Genomic DNA, 18,221 nt, shown 5'->3' with positions numbered 1-18,221 from the left:
TGCTAAAGATGTCTATGAGGATAAGACCAAGTAGAGAACCCTGTGGCATAACCTTAGTGGTTCCCTCAAGAATTGTTCCCTCATCAATATTTGAGTTCTATAAGCCTGGTCTGTACTACCATTCAATTGAAGCCTCACCATCTTGTCCATAAAATATCTTGAAATCTTTGTCAAATGTCACATCAATAGCGTGATTTGCTAATCCACAGTATTTACCTAATCGATTAATTTAACATTTTGAAACAAAAGTTAAAGTGGGATTTACTTGGAATGACTTTTTTCTTAACAGTTTTGGGCTGACTTCTAGTAAACATTGCTGTCTTTTCTAACTATCTGATTAACATGTTATAGAATTTTGCCTGGATTTGACACCAAGTCTATAGCATTGAATCTCTCTTTCAATCACTCTTTCAAAATAATGATGCTTGCCCCTTGCCCTTCTCCAATTTTTCTAGGACCTCTCTCAGTATTTGTGAATTTTTAACCATTACCAACAAGTTTCCTCATCTCATGTATAAATTCTCCTGGTACCCAGGGTATGATTCATCTTGATCTAAAGAACTGAACTGACTGACGTCTGTAACCCAACTCCCCTGGTCACAGAAAGCACTTACAGCTATCAAATACTGTAACCATGAGTACAAATAATTCTAGAGATAGATCAGGAAACTCTATCTTACTTAGGAGTACCTCCAAGCTAAGAAACCCACATGCCCACTCAGTTATGTACTTGGAGAGTGCAATGTGCCAGGCATTTAACACACATCCTTCATTTAATCCCAACCATGAAAATTGAGGTTCAGAAAAGAAAACTGACCAAGGTTACATAACACGAGTCAGGTTGAGTCAGGAGTCAAGCCCAAGTCTGTCCAACTCCAGAACCTATGTTCCATTCACTGAACCATGCCCACTTTCTCACTAGGACTTTAATTCTCTCTTCCCACCTATCTTGGCTTCAATTTCCTTTTAATTACATCTGTTCTATACTTTACGGTTGAGACACTTCTCCTTGGTGAAGAAAATGAGATCTTGTCAGAAACTGAGGTGCTGGGACTTCCCTGGTGGTCCAGTGATTAAGAATCTGCCTGCCAATGCAGGGAACACAAATTCTATTCCTAGTCCAGGAAGATCTCATGTGCTGAGGAGCAACTAAGCCCATGGACCACAACTACCGAGCCTGTATGCCTAGAGCCTTTGATCTGCAGTAAGAGAAGTCACCACAATAAAAACTCTTGCTCCATAATAAAGAGAATCCCCCACTTGCCACAACTACAGAGTACCCACACATAGCAACGAAGACCCAGTGCAGCCCGAAAAAGAAAAAAAAAAAAAGGACAAAAAGAAACAAACTGAAGTGCTTTGCTCCCCACTACGTCTGCCATTCATTCTAAGCATTCTCCAAATGATTGTGTTCTAACAAAAGGAGCTTTGTCCTTTTTTCCCCACAGACTTCTTATTCGGCATGTTCATTCTCTATCTTTCACCTAAAATCCTTTTGTGTTGGTAAGACTTGGTTCCTCAGGGTCCTCAGGATACGCCTTCTTATCAGAAGTGAAAAAATTTTATACCAACCCTGTTCTTTGAACCCCATCCTCCCACGCCCTTCTTTCTATGTAGTCCTGGTCTTCAAGTGGAAGATTCATCTGAGTCCCCACCCTCCTTCAAGTGCATTCTGTACCCACATGGACTACTTATAAGCTGAAAACATAGGTGTCAATGAATGATTCTTTAGTATCAGCCAATGAACACTCCAAGTCTCCCTTTGGGTGTATGTATGCTCACTCATTCAGTGATGTCTGATTCTGTTACCTTATGGACTGTAGCCCACCAGGCTCCTCTGTCCATGGGATTCTCCAGGCAAGAATTCTGAAGTGGTTTGCCATTTCCTCCTCCAGGGGATCTTCCCGATCCAGGGATCGAACCTGCATCTCCTGCTTGAAAGGCAGATTCTTTACCACTGAGCCACCTGGGAAGCCCAAGCCTCCCTTTACCTGGAGGCACTTTCAGTTTTGGAAGTGACTGATAAAGCGAAGGACAGTGATTCCAGGCAGAACTTCTGGAATGAGAATCTTCTTTAACGGGAAGCCAAATCCTGGCTTTACCACTTACTACCTCTGTGAGCTTGGCAATTCACTTAATTTCTCTGAACCTCACTTTATATATCTGGAGAAGAGAGGTAATAATTCTGCTAGGGTAAATGTCACCTCTTATCACTGAGTGAATTTTAATTTTAGCAGTTTTGCCCTCTAGGTAAATGAAAGAATAAATATTTGAAAGTTGGGAGGCCCGAAGTTTGCCACTAATTCATACTGTGTGAGTGGTTGCTCATCTGCTTAGCCATGAACAGCCACAGAACATCTGGGTTGTCAAAGTCATCACATCCTAGCCAGAGGCCTGCAGTTACAGGCTAGGGAAGAGGACCAGAGGAAGACTGTCAAACTGGAGAGCTCACAAGCCTACTGAGGACGGCAGCCCTGTCTGGCCCCCACATGAAACTGTGGTCTTGGTGATGCCAAATCTTTGCTTTTCCCCACAAAGATACCAGAAGTTCAGAATTTTATGCAAAACCTCCAAATTTGTAAATGTTGGCAAATTATTTATTTTTAATATTTAGCATTCTACACGTTTACTGACAACATACCAGAAGTTTGCAACCTCTGGCCAAAAGCCTGAAGTGAGAAGCCCCACTCCCCTAGTTACAGAAAGCACTCGGAGCTATCACATGCTGTAACCACGGCTACAAATAATCCCAGAGATAGGTCAGGAAACTTTATCTCATTTATGGAGCACCTCCAGACTGGGAAACCTGCGTGTCTACTCAGCTATGTGCTAGAGTCACCCTTTTTTTGCCACAGATATTAATTTACCACAAGACTGCTCTTGTCAGACCCCCCAGCATCTCCAGGTCAAATTCCTGGCCCATCCCAAGATTCCAGGCACTCACCGGTGATCTTATTTATGGTGTCAATTACTAATGGTGCTGAGATTAAGAACCTGGTGAAACAGATGCCAGGCAGGCTGTTGCTAAAATTGTCTATGTATGGTTAGAGGCAGGGAGAACCTGTCCTGTCCTGTGCATCTGTGGAAGAGAGGGGGAGGTTTTTGGAGCCAGAAGCTAATTTGTTCACAGTCAGGTTAACTGAAGCCCACAGGATGACGCTTTTGGGGAAACCAGGGCTGGTGGCAGCTGTTGGGCGAGCCTTGCTCATTTGCGGATTATGAGAGACCTGGAGAAGGCTTGATAAATCACTAAGCGCCTATCTTTGGAATATACAACAGATTTTCCAGCAGATTCAACCCATAAAGATTAGAACCTGGGTTTTCTAATATTTAATGCATACAAGTGGCTAAAATACATATTTTTAAATTTTTATTTAAATTTTGTCTGTATTTTCCAAACAAATGTATAAAATAAAATCAATCTTAATGTTTATCTGTAGAGAACTGGTTAAAAATTATAGTGCATCATACTATAAAGTAATTCAAAGCCAACTATAGGATAAATAAAGTTAATTTTAAAGAGCTATCTATAGAATATTATCTATGGTACTATCACTTTTTCATTAAAAACAAGTAAAGGAAGGAAATCAAAATCCATGAGAATGTGTAAGTGTGAGTAAATATATGACTATATGGGCTGAATAGGCTTAGGAAAATCTGGTAAGATATATACTAAAGAATTAACAATAGTGTGCTATATTTTCATTGAATATTTGTTGGCATTTTATTTCATTAAAACAAGAAGTCACTTTGTATATTTTAAAAAGTGAATATGTAAAGAAAATACTTAATCCTTATCAAATCAAGTTAACTCATAATTAATTTAGCACCTATTGTGACTCCAATATTTGCTACATATCAAGAATAATATGAGAAAAACTCCTATCCTTGAGTATTATAGTCCACGAGGGGAATATATACATATAGAGAGATAGGTAGATAATAGATGTTGATAAACACTACAGGGTCTAAATCCAGGCATCTTCACTACCAAATTCTTAAAGCTTTGGAATTTCATATTTCTTAGAGTGTCATGACTGTGAAGAAGAAAGGACATTGCAACAGAAACTAATTAAGAAACATTTAGAAGTGCTTGAGCAGAGATGAGACACCCGTTTTCCTTTCTATGCAAGTGAGATTTTTCAGCTTATTGTTGATCTATCTTTTCACTTAAATAGAATATTCCAAAGATGGATTATGAATGAGATCTAGCTACCTTCCACAGAACATCAGAGATGCCAGAAATCTTCCAAACCACCTCTTGTGACATTTCTATTTTAAAGACAGGAAAAAAGGGCCTAGAAAGGCCTGAGGACTGTAATAGAACTGATTGAAGACAGGACTGGAACGTGAAACTTCTACTGTTTCAGCCCACCCACATTATGCTCATTCCCATGAATGATTCAGCTAGTAAGACATCAAAGTAGAATTCTTCTGTACCCCGGTTTACCAGGGAGATGCTCCCACCAACTGCAGTCTGACCTAGGCAAGATTCTTACTGGTTCAAAATTTCCTAGATCAACTTTAATGGAGCAGGCAGGCAAGCCATCCTAATTATGTCTTTTTTAAAACAGTTTTTGCTCACATGTTATTTTCTATCAGGAAGACAAATGGACAAACACCAGCATAACTAGCATTTCTCAGATGCTTGGCTTCTCTGGTGGCTCAACTGGTAAGGAATCTGCCTGCAATGCAGGAGACCTGGGTTTGATCCCTGGGTTTGATCCACGGGGAAGACCCCGTCGAAAGGAAATGGCTACCCATTCCAGTACTCTTGCCTGGGAAATCCCATGATAGAGGAGCCCAGCAGGCTACAGTCCATGGGGTTACAAGAGTCGGACACAACTTAGCGACTAAATCACCACCACCACCCTACAAGTAGAACTTTTGATTACATTATCTTTTCTCAGAAATACATGATTATCTCCATTTCACAGAACCAAAGATTCAAATCCAGGCCTTTAAAAATATGTCTAGGGCTTGTTCCCTGTATGCTGTCTGCCCTTGTATAGCAGAAAAAGCACTGGATATGGCCCAAAGACTGTAGCTTCTCTAGAAGCAAAACACACTAATAAAATTCTCTGCTTCTGGGGGGGGGGGAGAGTCAAGTGAAATAAAATAAGAGTACATTTCATCCTGTCATCTCCTGACCTATAAAAGTGAGTTAGAAGACCGGACTCCTAGAGAGTTGTTGCCTCTGGGCTCTACAAAAGTCTCTGTTCACTTCTCATTGTTGCAGATTTTTTTAATCTTGTCTTCAAGCCAGCTTCCTTCTCTCTTGTAATCACAACACTCCATTCTGTACTTGGACAGTCTGTGAAATCTGTCTTCTCTTAGAACAGATGATAGAGCTCAGGTTTCAAAATTCAATAAATCTCGTCCTGTGAGATTCTTGAAGTGGGCATTCAGGAAAGCAGAAGCCAAAAATAGATGTTCTTCAATTAAGGCTACAGTAAAGGTGTTAGTTGCTCAGTTGTGTCTGACTCCTTGAGATCTCATGGACTGTAGCCCGCCAAGGCTCCACTGTCCTTGGAATTCTTCAGCCAAGAATACTGAAGTGGGTAGCCATTCCCTTCTCCAGCGGATCTTCCAGAACCAAGGGGTCAAACCTGGGTCTCCAGCATTGCAGGCAGATTCTTTACCATCTGAGTCACCGGGGAAGCAAGTAACTCTAAGGGTTACTCAGTCACACTCCCACTTCCGCCTTAATGTCTCCTAGTTCTGCTCAGGCTTAAAGCAGTGGAAGAAAAAAGATGGCTTTTTGTGTGCAGCAGCATGTCCCATTGGAGCTTGTGTGTCTGCAGTATAACTCCTTACAAAGCAGCATTTTTCCTGAGAGAATGAGCTGGAGTGAATTTACCCCCTCCTACTGGTTCTTCTTTATTTCTTGAAACAGAAAGGACTATGTCATTCAAAGTATAAAACACACCTAAAAAAATATTCTTCAGTGAAGCCCAATGGAATTAAGGTGTGACATCCCCAAGAACAGCCAAGTCACAAAAGAGCTAGTCATGCTCACGGCCAAGTTAAATAACTCATAATTTTGGACCTCTGGGTCCTGCTAGCACTCTTTGAGTGTGGGCTTAGGAAATGCCTGAACTGAACAGGCCGGACGGCTCCTGTTGAATCGTGCTTGCCTTGGCCCTGGGGTAACTCTCCTGTGATTTGGCTTCCCCCACACATATCACACCTTCCCACAAGTGACGTTTTCACTTAGTGCTCAGCTTTTCTGTGGTGGCTTAAGTGCCTGCACACATTTGCGTCATCAGGCTCACGCTGTGAAGATGACGTGGCAGCTGTCCATGGTGTGGCTCTCCAGATGGGTTAGAGTGCTGCTAGGGGTCCTGCAATCCTTTCTGGGATAAACATGGATATGGCGTGACGATGTTTGCCTGACGTGTCTCCATGACGCTGCTTCCTGTGGCGCCTTCTGCTGGCCAGCACTTTATACTTAATTTATCAAACTGAGTTTCCACAGATCTAATGGCACCTGGTTCCTTGAACTTTAAATCTTCAGCCAAGTTTCAGGACTCTCAAATATTCCACATCTGCTGATACAAAATTTCCCAGAATTCCACTAGCATACTGCATCATGTATCAGTGGGCTTCTGCACTTCCTTGGAGCATCAATACAGCCATCTTGATTACAATCACTGGTCTTCAGCTTATTCTACATCTGTGTGAAGCAGTCTAGCTTTTAACCACCTATCAGTACCCAAAGGATGTCTTCCCTGAACTCTGAATTGACCCAGCTACTTCTCTTCTGTGCCCCTGCAGCAGCCACCTTTGTCTCTACAATCTCATTCCTACAATACATACACTAATTGCTTCTGTTTATGGTCTGTATCCATACTAGACTGTGAACCCCTAAATTGTAAGGACCATATGTTAATAATGAGATTCACTGGTAAAGAATCCACCTGCCAATGCAAGAGACATGGGTTTGATCCCTGGGTCGGGAAGATCCCCTGCAGAAGGAAATGGCAACCCACCCCAGTATTCTTGCCTGGGAAATCCCATGGAAAGGAGGAACCTGGTGGGCCACAGTCCATGGGGTCACAAAAGAGTCAGATTTAGGGACTAAAGAAAAACAACAATATATTGCCAACATCTAGCACCATGTCCTGCCCAAAACAGATTTTCAGGACGTGTTGATGAGCCATTGCAGGTTTAGTTGAATGACTTTAGATGAAAATTATTTCCAGGCCTGTGAATTAATTCTATTCCAGAAGCTTTTCTTGTATCACTTTGTCATGAAACGTTACATACGGCTTATGTTGACACATGGAAAGACACACATCCAACTGCAGTTGTTACCACAAGAAGACTAACTAGTTTAACACTCAGAGGATGACTATATTTAGCAGGTCTTGCAGAGGCCACATGGAGGGGGATGACTGACTTCCCCCACACTCTCACCTTACAGGAGGCAAGAAATTAGCAGCCACTCTGGATTGGTCTGTAACTCAATATTCTCTGACAGTATCTTCCTTAAATCCTCCCGAAAGGCTCTGCTGGGATTCATATATATTATGAAATCCAACTGTCTGTTATGACATATGGATGCCTCACCCTCTGCATCAGCTTTCCAGCCTCATCCCACAAGTGTGTTTGTTTTCCTGTCTTAGATACAGACTGAGAACCCCAGAGATAATCCTTCCCAATTGCAACACCTTCAGTTTGCTTGAGGATACCCTGTTCAGCTACATAATAGAGAATGTCCTCGGATGGTTAAGTCTCTAGGAATCTTGCATCCTGGAGGTTTGTATTTAAAAAAAAAAAAAAAAAGTCTTTCCAACTGTGGCTCCTCTGACTTTTGCCCTGATTGTTTCAACTAGGGCCTAAGCCTTCTCTAGTTCTGAATGGTTAAGGAAGCCCTTCCCAGGCTGTGCTTAAGAAGAATTAACCCATGTTAGTGTGAGGCTTGGAGAGCTCTAAGGAAAAGATGCATGTAAGCATATGTTGCAAAGAAACAAAACCAGAATTTAGGAAAAAGCCTCTATTGATGAAGCATGAAATACTCCCTAGACCAAAACATTCTAGAAATGGGAAATGGAACCTGTGGCAGTTTGCCTACATGTTTCTGGGAACCACTTCTGGATGAAGGGATTGTTGAACCAGTTCTCCTTAGAAAAGACAGCTAACTGGTGAGCAGACCAAGACGGTGCTTGGCTTATTCTATTGGGTGCCCCGCTCTCTGAGCTTCCTCTCTGAGGATCAACACTAGCCACACTCTGAGACCAAAAGTCTCATGGGGTTAGACAAAACCTACTTCTAGAAACTTAGTTTGGAAGCCATGCAAAAAAATTTTACTGGGTCTTTGGCAACTGCACAGAACGCTACACAACAAGGCTTTCTGTGCTCCTACTTAGGGATAGGAAGGGTCATTCCACAGGCCTGCAAAACTGCAGGCTGAATAGATTGGGAGAGAATGGATACATGTATATGTATGGATGAGTCCCTTTGCTATTCACCTGAAACTATCTTAACATTGTTAATTGGCTATACCTGAACACAAAATAAAAAGTTAAAAAAAAAAAAGACTGTGATCCTGATACTCTCAAGATATCTTCCATACCTGTGTCTATTTTATGTCATCTCAGCCTATGAATAGTGATGTCATCAACTAGGTATGCCTGGGGGTGCTCACCTGGGCCCTACTACTGTGAGAAGCCTCCACAGACTTTTCCTTTCCAGAGCCAATGTTGTGGCTGAACCAGCCCTTGTGGTCCTTGTTATGATTGCAAGACTCACCTTAGCAACAGCCATTGGGGAACTTTGACAAAATAAGGTTTCTTCCCAAGTCCTGAAAAGTACACGGCATGCCCAGAGCCACACAAACAGGTCATGAATAGAAAGAGTGTGGACCTGGGGTTCTGCCTCTATTGGAATTGAGGGTGGGGTGCCTAACGTTTTGTGGGTTCACCAGCTACTGGTGAACTTAAAACTTAAGAGCAGGAATTAAGGTGCAGGAAGGTCAAAGCATGGTTACTCAAGTCCTTGGTTATCTAGGTGACTGAGGGCTTTCTAAAACGGGAAATTTGTGTGTGGGGTGGGCTTTAGCTGTGTAGGTGGCAATACATTTATTGAGGACGGATGTCTTTGAAGTGGATGCCTCAGTAATCAAAAGCATATACTGCGGTAAGTCACTTCAGTCGTGTCTGACTCTTTGTGACCCAAGGACAGTAGCCCACCAGGCTCCTTTGTCCATTGGATTCTCCGGATAAGTATACTGGAGTAGGTTGCCATTTTTTACTCCAGGGGATCTTCTTGACCCAGGGATCAAACCTGTGTCACTTTCATTCCCTGCATTGACAGGCAGGTTCTTTACCACTAGTGCTACCTGGGAACATTAAAACAAAAAACATTAATCCTTAGGTACTCATACTACATTGTCAAATGTAGCATCTTTTTGGATGAAACCGAGTAAGAGGCTATTCCTAGGTATCCCTTGCTCTTCATTTGTAAGAATTAATATTTTTAAAATGGCCATACTACTCAAAGAAATGTACAGCTTTAACACTATCCCTGTCAGATGACATTTTTCACAGAACTAGAATAATCCTAAAACTTATTTGAAACCATAAATGACACATAAATTCCAAAGAAATCCTAATAAAAAAGAAGTCTGGGCATAACTCTCCCATACTTCAGACAATACTATGAAGCTACAGTAATCAAAACAGCATGGTGGTGGCACAAAAACAGACATGTGGATCAATGGGACAGAAAAAAGAGCCTAGAAATAAACCCACACATCTATGATCAATTAATCTTCAACAAAGGAGGCAAGAATATACAATGGAGGAAAGACAGTCTCTTCAGCAAGTGGTTTGGGAAAGCTGGATAGCCATATGTAAATCAACAGAACACAGCCTCTCACAAAAATAAACAAAAGATGGCTTAAAGACTTAGATATAAGACATGACACCATAAAACATAAGCAAAGCATTTCCTGACATAAATTGTAGCAGTGTTTTTTAGGTCAGTCTCCCAAGGCAAAAGAAATAAAAAACAAACAGGACCTACTCAGAAGCTTCTGCACAGCAAAGGCAACCATAAATAAGATGGAAAGACAACCTACGGAATGGGAGAAAATATTTGCAAATGATGCAACCAACAAGTGCTTAATTTCTAAAATATATAAAAAGCTCATACAGCTCAACAATAAAAAGCCAAAAAACCATTCAAAAAATGGGCAGAAGACCTACATAGACACTTCTCCAAAGAAGACATACAGATGACCAATAGGTATATGAAAAGATTCTCAACATTGCTAATTATTAGAAAAATGCAAGTCAAAATTACAGAGAGATATCATCTCACACCAGTCAGAATGGCCACCATTAAAAAGTCCACAAAGAATAAATGCTGGAGAGGGTGCGGAGAAAAGGGAACCCTCCCTGGTGGCTCAGGCAGTAAAGAATCCACCTACAATGCAGGAGATCTAGGTTTGATCCCTGGGTTGGGAAGATCCACTGGAGAAGGGAACAGCTACTCCAGTATTCTGACCTAGAGAATTCCATGGACAGAGGAGTCTGGCAGGATATGGTCCATGGGGTCACAAAGAGTTGAAACAGCTGAGCGACTTTCATTTTCACTTCCTACACTGCAGATGGGAATGTAAATTGGCACTGCCACTATGGAGCACAGTAGGGAAGCCCCTTAAATTAAAAAATAGAGCTACCATATGACCCAGCAACCCCACTTCTGGGCCTATAACCTGAAAAGATTAAAACTCTAATTGAAAGATATATGCACTCCAATGTTCATAGCAGCACTATTTACAATAGCCAAGACAAGGAAGCAACCTAAATGTCCATAAACAGATGAATGGATGAAGAAGATGTGATATGTGTGTGTGTGTACATGGAAAGTCATGGAAGAATGATATTCTGCCATTTGCAGCAACATGAATGGACCTGAAACCTAGAAATAATCATACTAAGTGAAGTAAGTCAGAAAGGGAAAGACAAGTATGATATCACTTACATATGGAATCTAAAATATGACACAAATGAACTTATTTTCAGATATAGACCCACAGATGTAGAAAACAGATTTATGGCTACCAAAAGGAAAAGGGAGGGGAGATAAGTGAGGAGTTCAGTTCAGTTCAGTCACTCAGTCATGTCTGACTCTTTGTGACCCCGTGGATTGCAGCACACCAGGATTCCCTGTCCATCACCAACTGCTGGAATTTACTCAAACTCATGTCCATTGAGTCGGTGATGCCATCCAACCATCTCATCCTCTGTTGTCCCCTTCTCCTCCTGCCCTCAATCTTTCCCAGTATCAGGGTCTTTTCAAATGAGTCAGTTCTTCGCATCAGGTGGCCAAAGTATTGGAGTTTCAGCTTCAACATCAGTCCTTCCAATGAGGAGTAAAGGATTAGTAGATATAATCTATTATATATGAAAGAGATAAACAACAAGGTCCTACTGTATAGCACAGGGAACTATATTTAAAATCTTATAATAAGGTATAATAGAAAAATCTGAAAAAGTATATATACATGCACACACAAATATATAACTGAATCACTTTGCTGTACATCAGAAATTAATACAACATTGTAAGTCAATTATACTTCAATATAAAAAAGAAAAAAAAAGACCTATACATAGAAAACTATAAAACACTGATGAAAGAAATCAAAGAGGACACAAACAGAGAAATATACCGTGTTCGTGGATTGGAAGAATCAATATTGTCAAAATGGCTATACTACCCAAAGCAATCTATAGATTCAATGCAATCCCTAACAAGCTACCATCAGTATTTTTCACAGAACTAGAACAAATAATTTCACAATTTGTATGGAAATACAAAAGACCTCGAATAGCCAAAGTAATCTTGAGAAAGAAGAATGGAACTGTAGGAATCAACCTGCCTGACTTCAGACTATACCACAAAGCCACAGTCATCAAGACAGTATGGTACTGGCACAAAGACAGAAATATAGATCAATGGAACAGAATAGAAAGCCCAGAGATAAATCCACAAACCTATGGACACCTTATCTTCGACAATGGAGGCAAGGAAATACAATGGAAAAAGGACAACCTCTTTAACAAGTGGTGCTTGGAAAACTGGTCAACCACTTGTAAAAGAATGAAACTAGAACACTTTCTAACACCATACACAAAAATAAACTCAAAATGGATTAAAGATCTAAATGTAAGACCAGAAACTATAAAACTCCTAGAGGAGAACATAGGCAAAACACTCTCCGACATAAATCACAGCAGGATCCTCTATGACCCACCTCCCAGAATATTGGAAATAAAAGCAAAAATAAACAAATGGGACCTAATGAAACTTAAAAGCTTTTGCACAACAAAGGAAACTATAAGCAAGGTGAAAAGACAGCCCTCAGATTGGGAGAAAATAATAGCAAACAAAGCAACAGACAAAGGATTAATCTCAAAAATATACAAGCAACTCCAGCAGCTCAATTCCAGAAAAATAAATGACCCAATCAAAAAATGGACCAAAGAACTTAACAGACATTTCTCCAAAGAAGACATACAGATGGCTAACAAACACATGAAAAGATGCTCAACATCACTCATTATCAGAGAAATGCAAATCAAAATCACAGTGAGGTACCACTACACGCCAGTCAGGATGGCTGCTATCCAAAAGTCTACAAGCAATAAATGCTGGAGAGGGTGTGGAGAAAAGGGAACCCTCTTACACTGCTGGTGGGAATGCAAACTAGGACAGTCGCTATGGAGAACAGTGTGGAGATTTCTTAAAAAACTGGAAATAGAACTGCCATATGACCCAGCAATCCCACTTCTGGGCATACACACCAAAGAAACCAGATCTGAAAGAGACACGTGCACCCCAATGTTCATCGCAGCACTGTTTATAATAGCCAGGACATGGAAGCAACCTAGATGCCCATCAGCAGACAAATGGATAAGGAAGGTATGGTACATATACACCATGGAATATTACTCAGCCATTAAAAAGAATTCATTTGAATCAGTTCTAATGAGATGGATGAAACTGGAGCCCATTATAAAGAGTGAAGTAAGCCAGAAAGATAAAGACCAATACAGTATACTAACGCATATACATGGAATTTAGAAAGATGGTAACGATAACCCTATATGCAAAACAGAAAAAGATACACAGATGTACAGAACAGTCTTTTGGACTCTGCGGGAGAAGGCGAGGGTAGGATGTTTTGAGAGAACAGCATCAAAACATGTATATTATCTAGGGTGAAACAGATCACCAGCCCAGGCTGGATGCATGAGACAAGTGCTCGGGCCTGGTGCACTGGGAAGACCCAGAGGAATCGGGTGGAGAGGGAGGTGGGAGGGGAGATTGGGATGGGGAATACATGTAAATCCATGGCTGATTCATGTCAATGTATGACAAAAACCACTACAATATTGTAAAGTAATTAGCCTCCAACTAATAAAAAATAAATAAATAAAATAAATAAAATGCTTTCAACATCTGCAAGCCCCCCCCCAAAAAAGAGGCTATTCCTTCTATTAAGTTTTCTAGAGCAAGGAACATGACTTATCTATTAAAATAGCATTCTTAGCATTTTGCTGAGTAAATAAATATAAAAACAAATGAATGAAAAAGCCTACTGTAACTAACATTAATGAATAGTGAAGACTGAATGGGATTGATTGAGTGTGCCCTTGGGCAAGATTCTTAGCCTCTCTGTGTATTTTCTTTTACCTGCAATATGGGCATAATAATGATAGTATCTATCTTAGAAGATTGCTGTTGATAATTAAATAAGATGATGCATGTAAACCACTTAACTGGCATGTAATAAGCACTTGATAAATGTTTCTTGTTTTCCAGTTATTACCACTTGAGAAATTCTCATTCTGCAATTTTGTAAACCCTCAAGATGTTTTAGGAAGTGGAAGGAACTCCTGCTGAAACATATATCTTACTGATGAACTGAACCCTAATGGGGTAAAGTCAACCACTGCAGATTGTTTTGCAAAACAGTTAAGCTGGTACTAGAAGCTAGCCTTACCCTTACCTGCTGGTTTCATAGGAAAAGCAGATCTTAGGAAATAAGCCTAGGTTGGCTCACGGACTTGCAGAGACTCCTAATTCATACCTAACACATGTTTCCTTTCCTTTCTAGGTGCTCAACTTGACTATATTTCCCAGCTTCTCCTGCAGTTAGATATGGTTAGAGTTCTAACCAAAAAGAGAAAGAGTCATGTAACCAGTTTCAAGCCTAGCTTGTAAATATTTCCCATGTTCAAGTTTCCATTACTCCTCCATCTGCTGCCTGAATGGAGAACTACCAAGCTATGTGCTGATAGTGAAGTCTGGTCGGAGCCTGGTTCTCAGAATCATTGATTGGAGAAGAGCCATATAACCAGGAAGCCCATGTAGACTGTGAAGTGAGTGAGAAATAAACATTAATTTCTTAACATTTGGGGATTTATCTGTTACATCATCTAGAGACAGCTTAGGGGGGACTTTACATGCCCATGGGTAGAAGAAGGACGTGTAGTGTGGCAAGACTTGGAGAACTCGAAGACTCCTCTTCACAGAGTCCAGGAACTTCTCCTAGAATGAGAATTGCATGAAGGCTGATCTGGCCATTCTTTGGCAACCCACTTCATTTTGGCTTCATTGAATGAAAGTACTAACAAGGACTCAAAATTTCTTTGGTTTTCTGTGCCTATACTGGGCTTACAATGAAGGTGAAAGTCACTCAGTTGTGTTCAACTCTTTGCAACCCCATGGACTATACAGTCCATGGAATTCTCCAGGCCAGAATACTGGAGTGGATAGCCATTTCCTTCTCCAGGGGATCTTCCCAACCCAGGGATCGAATCCAGGTCTCCCACATTGCAGACAGATTCTTTACCAGCTGAGCCACCAGGGGAGCCCAACAGGGCTTGCAATAAAGTTCAACAAAAGCAAACAGTATGAGTATGCAGCATCTGCAGTAGGAAACATTGTTAGGTTGGCCCATGAAAGATAAGTCCTCTGAGCAGCTGTAGGGATGGAAAGTTTCCCTTCTTGCCTTTTGAGTTCTTTAGCTGATTTAATAATTAAATTAACATGAAAGAGATTAACAGGGCTTCTCAGGTGGCGCTAGTAGTAAAGAACCTGCCTGCCAATGCAGGAGACATAAGAGAAACAGTTTTGATCCCTGGGACAGGAAGATCCTCTGGAGGGGGCAAGGCAACCCACTCCAGTATCCTTGCCTGGAGAAACCCATGGATAGAGGAGCCTGAGGGCTACAGTCCACAAGGTTTCAAAGAGTCAGACATGACTGTAGCAACTTAGCTCACACGTACGCAAGACAGATTAACAGAAGGAAAACAAATTTAACTCTGTGTGTGCCTGCTCAGTTGTCTCTGACTCTTTTGAGGCCCCATGGCCCGTAGCCCGCCAGGCTCCTCTGTCCATTGAAATTTTCTAGGCAAGAATACAGGTATGGATTACCATTTCCTTCTCCAGCAGATCTTCCCCACCCAGGGATTGAACCAGCGTCTCCTGAGTCTGCTGCAGTGGCAGGCAGATTGTTTTACCACAGAGCCACCTCTGTAAAGAAGCCCCCAAAGATATGAAATTAAAGAGCAAGTAGTGCAATTAAGGCCTTAGGAACCTTCCTGAGCTAAGGGATGTACTAGGAGCCTGGGGCTTCGAACGGGAGGAGGGCAATTCACAGAAAGTTAAGAGCAGCTGATGCTTGTGGGTAGCAGTTTGCCCTGAGCACAAGCAATCAGATAAAAAGGTGTCTCTCATAATAGGATTGTTTTTTTTTTTCTTTCCTGGTTCATTTCCCACCCCCTCCCCCAACTAAACTCATTGAGGTAATTAAGGGAGAGGTAAAGGTATTTCTCCAATCTGTAGGGTCTTGATTGCCTTCAGCTGAAAATTATCCACACACCAAAGTGGCATATTTGGGGATAGCATATTGTGTTCCCCTTGACAGTGCAATGAGCTAAGAAGGAAAACATGATGAATGTTTTCTCAGCCTTAAGAAGCAAGGTTCACCTTTCACCATTCCGTGTGGCATAGCATGCGCAGCTGGAGAAAGCAATGGGCTCGTGCAGAGCCAGACACAAGGAGCATGACAGCTGCACCTATCCCTGGGGACTTGGTGGGAGAGTGTTAGACCGGTGGGGTGGGAAGGTTGGGGAGACTTGACTCTTCGATCACCCCCTAGTCCCCACTGGGCCTTTCCAGGGTGAAGGTTCCCACGGAGACACTGGAGGGAATCCTGAATTGCCCAAGTTAGAATGTTGGGCTGCACCCTGCAGTCCTCTAAGCTCTATGCTTGCCCAGCTTCAATGGTTTAGCAGGGGTCCCCAACCTCCAGGCCACGAACCTCCTGTCTGATCAGCGGCGGCGTTCGACTAGAAATTAAGGCACAATAAATGTAATGTGTTTGAGAGCTTCCCTGTGGTGGCTCAGTGGTAAAGAACATGCCTGCCAATTCAGGAGAAAGGGTTTTGATTCTTGGGCCCAGAGGATCCCACATGTAGTGGAGCAACTAGGCCTGTGTGCCGCAACCACTGAGTCGGATCTCTAGAGCCCAGGAACCAGAACTACTTAGCTCACATGCCAGAACTACTGAAGCCCGCAGGCCCTAGAGCCAGGGCTCCACAACAACAGAAGCCACCACAAGGGGAGCCTTGCGCAACGCAGCTAGAGAGTAGCCCCCTCTCGCCACAACTGAAGAAAAGCCCAAGCAGCAAGGAAGACCCCACACAGCCAAAAAGAAATTAATAAAATTTTTAAAATAAATGCAATGCGCTTGGATCATCCCAAAACTAGGGTCATTCCGAAACCTCAGCTCAGCTCAGTCGTTCAGTCGTGTCCGACTCTTTGCGACCCCTTGGACTGCTGCACACGAGGCCTGAAACTGGGCCGGTGGAAAAACTCTCTCCCACGAAACTGGCCCCTGGTGCCAAAAAGGTTGGGAGCTGCTGCTTTAAAGGACAGCAGGGATCTTACACATCTGAAGCAAGCTCCTGGAATGACACCCCACCGTGTGCAGCCCATGGTGAGCAGATCCTGGCGGCAGGCTTCACTCCCAGCAGCGTGAGGGGGAGGTTCCCAGTTACAGGAGGAATTGAGGTCAGGTGGGCTTCTCATTTACCAGGGAACCAGCAGAGGAGCACACCCCTCAATGCCCCTTTGATAAGCATAGTGGAGAATTCTGATCTAAAGCTTGAGCCATCCTTAGCTGGGGCCTGGGGTGAGTATGTAGGGAGGTAAGTCTGTGAGTAGGGTGTAGGTGAAGCAGGCACTGGTTGAGCTGGGGTTGTCCAGAGAGCAAGGGAACAGCCATCATGAGTGGCCTGACCATCCACAGAGCTAGGACATCTCATATCAGAAAAGGGAGTCCAAGGTCACAATACTAGGGGCAGCAGGGAGAGCATAGGACTTAGGAGTTTTGAGATCTGACTTAAGAGAGCAACAATCTTCTTTCCGAATCCCACCACTGTAACTCATAGTCCCACGGAGATTACTTATCTTTGCTGTACTGCCTCCCACCATCCTCATTTCTCCTCAGTTTATATGGCTTCTATGAATTCTTCAAAGGACTATTCAAGTTCCACCTTCTCCAGGAACACCTCTCTTTATTATTGACCTTATAAATCTAATTTGGGGAGAAACACACTAATGGAAAGGTCTTTGTTGGAGCCCTGTCTTTGTTGCATACAAGCTCTGTTCATTTTGTGCACATTACTAAACCTCTATTAGTTTCAGTTTCCCCATCTGTAAAACAGGGATTTAAATACAAATCCTAGAGGATTGTTGCAAGGATTATAGGATAACCTTGCATAATGTGTAACATATAAGAAAGACTCAATAAAAATTTGCTTCATTCTAAAATTCTGCCATGCATCTGGTCTCTACCACCACCAATTTAATGGTTTTATTGTTCACTGCTTTATATGCATATATCTTGACTCCTCAACCCGGCTGAAATCTTTTTGAAAGTATAAATTTTCAATATCTATCCCACAGAATAGTTCTGAGAAAACTAGAATACTAAGCTGTGTTTAGTATTTTTCTTATTAATTATTGTTCATTATTAATCTGTTATTAATTAATTGGTTGCTTGAGCATTTATTTTAACCTTTTAATAGAGTCAGAGAAGGAATGACTCTCCTCCTCTGCCAAGGAAGTCTTGAAAATAAAACTTTATTGGGACCATGTAGAAGATAGATTCAAATTTGAGGAGTCGGTAAATG

Source organism: Odocoileus virginianus, chromosome 5 (assembly GCF_023699985.2).
Source record: "Odocoileus virginianus isolate 20LAN1187 ecotype Illinois chromosome 5, Ovbor_1.2, whole genome shotgun sequence".
Lineage (NCBI taxonomy): Eukaryota > Metazoa > Chordata > Mammalia > Artiodactyla > Cervidae > Odocoileus > Odocoileus virginianus.
Note: the sequence above shows the minus strand (reverse complement) of the source record.